Genomic DNA, 3,552 nt, shown 5'->3' with positions numbered 1-3,552 from the left:
GTTTTACTTAAGAAATCTCCTTTCAAGCTTGAGGCTTAAACTCTTTAGTTCAAGGAGAAAAAGATCTGGCTGGAGTATGAGACAAAGCTCTAATCTCCCCCTAGAGCTTTCCTCCCTGATTCCACACAGGGGAGGGAAGTGTGTAAATTAGAGACAGTAAGAAGAAAGAGAAAGTGGGCCAGACAAGTTTGATGACGAGTTTTCCTCCAATGTCATCAGCTCTTCTGAAAACTGAAATATAAAGGTTCTTCTGTCCTTATTTTTTTTTTTAAAGACATGAAGGAAACAAAGAATTATTAACATACTACAATCACATTGAAGATGTATATGGGTATTAACCGCCATTTCAATTTTATACTATGATTTCCCAAAATGGAATGGTTTCTGAAGAACTGTCTTAAGCAAAAAGGTAACTGCTTTGTCAGACTATGGACAAATAAGAAAAATACAATCTTCCAAAACTCAATCAGGAAAAATCAGAAAACCTGAATAAGCCAGTAAGTACTGATGGAATTGAAGCAGTAATTAGATAACTTCCAGCAAACAGAAGTCCTGGTCCAGATGGCTTCATAGGGAAGTTTTATCAAACATTCAAAGAAAAACTAATACCTAATCTCCTCAACTATTCCAAATATCCAAGGGAAAGGAACACTTTCTATGAGGACAGCATTACCCTAATCCCAAATCCAGATAAAGCCACTACAAAGAAAGAGAATTATCCCCGATGAATACAGACCCTAAAATCTTCAACATAATTTTAGCAAATGAGATCCAGCAATACATTAAAAAGACCATACATCATGACCAAATGGCATTTATTCTAGGAATGCAAGGCTGGTACAATATCCACAAATCAATAAATGTGATATATCACATTAACAGACTGCAACACTCAAAAATCACATGATCATTTCAATCAATGCAGAAAAAGCATGACAAAATCCAACACCCTTTTTTGATAAAAACTTTCAGTAAAGTAGAAATAGATCATATCTCAACATATTAAAAAGCCATATATTACAAACCTACAGCCAATATCATACTCAAAGGCTAAAAACTAAAACCATTTTCCCTAAGAATAGGAAGACAGGGATGCAACATAACAGGATATAAAATTAACACCCAGTAAACTATGGCATTTTTATATACCAATATTGAACGCTCAGAAAGAGAAATAAAAGAACAATCCCAATTAGCACTGCAACAACAACAAAAAATTGAGACTTATGAATAAACTTAACCAAAGTGGTAAAATACCTATACTCAGAAAACCATAGCACATTGAAAAAAGAGGTAGAAGAAGATATAAACTAGAGGAAGAATATACCATGTTCATAGATTGGCAGAAATAAATACCATCAAAATGTCCATACTACCCAAAGCAATCTTTAGGTTCAATGCATACCTATTAAAATACCAATGGCATATTTCACAGACTTAGAAAAATACTCTAAAAATTATACCAATAAAGACCTCAAAAGCTGCAGCAAGCTTGAGAAAGAGAAAAGTTGGAGGAATAACAATACTAGATATCAAGTTATACTAGAAAGCCACTGTAATCAAAATAGCCTGGTACTGGTACAAGTATCGCATACAGAGCAATGGAACAGGACTAAGAACCCAGAAATTGACCCACACCACTATACTAAACTAGTATTTGACAAAGGAGGCAAGAGCATACAATGGAGCAGAGGCAGTCTCTTCAAGAAATGGTGTTGGGATAATTAGACAGATATATGCAAAAACATGAAATAAGACCAACTTATACCATACACAAAATAAACTCAAAATGGATAAAAGACTTAAATTTAAGTTGGGAAACCATAAAAATCCTAGAAGAAATCACGGGCACCAAAATCTCAGCCATCTTACACAGCAACATGTTTATGGATACAATGCCTAGGGCAAAGGAAACTAAGAAGGAAATAGACAAATGGGGCTACATCAAAATAAAAAGCAGCTGCACAGCAAAAGAAACCATCAAGAAAATAACAAGAGCCCTGACTGGTTTGGCTCAGTGGATAGAGCGTTGACATGTGGACTGAAGGGTCCTAGGTTCGATTCTGGTCAAGGGCATGTACCTTGGTTACAGGCACATCCCCAGTGGGGGGTGTGCAGGAGGCAGCTGATTGGTGTTTCTCTCTCATCGATGTTTCTAACTCTCTATCCCTCTCCCTTCCTCTCTGTAAAAAATCAATAAAAGTATTTTTTTAAAAAGAAAATAACAAGAGAGTCTACTGCATGGGAGAACATATTTGCCAATGATACATCCAATAAGGAGTCAGTTTCCAAAATATATAGAGAACTCATACAATTTAACAAAAACAAGGTAAACAGTCCAATTAAAAAATGGGCAAAGGACATAAATAGACACTTCTCCAAAGAGGACATACAGAAAGCCAAGAGACATATGAAAAAATTCTCAAAGTAACTAATCATCTGGGAAATGCAAATCAAAACAACAATAAGGTACCAGCTCACACCTGTCAGAGTGGCTATCATCAAGAAATCAAATGACAGCTGTTGGCGAGGATGTGGAGAAAAGTACACTGCTGGTGGGAATGCAGACTGGTGTAGCTACTGTGGAAAACAGTATAGTTTCCTCAAAAAATTCAAAATGGAACTCCCATTTGACCCAGTGATCCCACTTCTAGAAATATATTCTAAGAAACCCAATGCACTCATTAGAAAGAATAAATGCACCCCTATGTTCATAGCAGCACAATTTACAGTAGCTGAGATTTGGAATGAGCCTTAAGTGCTCATCAGCAGATGAGTAGATAAAAAAAACTATAGTACACTTACACAATGGAATACTGTGTGGCAGTAAAAAAGAAAGAACCCTTACCATTTGCAACAGCATGGATGGACCTGGAGAACATTATGCTAAGTGAAGTAAGCCAGTCAAAGAAAGATAAGTATCACATGATCTCCCTCATGTGTAGAATCTAATGAACAAAATAAACTGATGAACAAAAATAGACCCAGAGACATAAAAGCATGGAACAGACTGTGAAACCTCAGAGGGAAGTCAGGGGAGGGGAGGTGGGTAGGAAGAGCTCAATCATTGAACTTGTATGCATATATGCATAATGAGTGAACACAAATAATGGGATGGTGAGGGCCTGTGTGTGTGGGGTGGGGGTGGGGGGGCGGGCGTGTGCCAGGAGCAGGCTGGAAGAGGTCAATGGGGGAAAGAAGGGGACTTCTGTAATAGTTTCAACAATAAAGATTTTTTTTTTAAAAAGCCACTGTTGGGGAAGATTAATGAGAAGCAACTCCTTTAATTTTCTCCTCTTTACATGTTCAAATTTATTTCAGAAATGTATTAACAATGGCAATACTCAACTCTAAGACTTTGAATAATTTATGCTTATAAAGGTCCTCCCTCAATAAATGAAATAACTCACTAGGAACAGGCTGGCATTTAGTAGCTATCATACTATCTGTAGTTACAACCAAGGAAAACTTACTTGGGTAATGAGAGGAGATAGGTCTGGCAGGAGGAGCACCCAAGGCAGTTCCCAAGAGAGGCATGTCACCAGCAGGATG

The sequence above is a fragment of the Myotis nattereri genome (genome assembly GCF_964212035.1).
Source record: "Myotis nattereri genome assembly, chromosome: Y".
NCBI classification, from domain to species: Eukaryota; Metazoa; Chordata; class Mammalia; order Chiroptera; family Vespertilionidae; genus Myotis; species Myotis nattereri.
Note: the sequence above shows the minus strand (reverse complement) of the source record.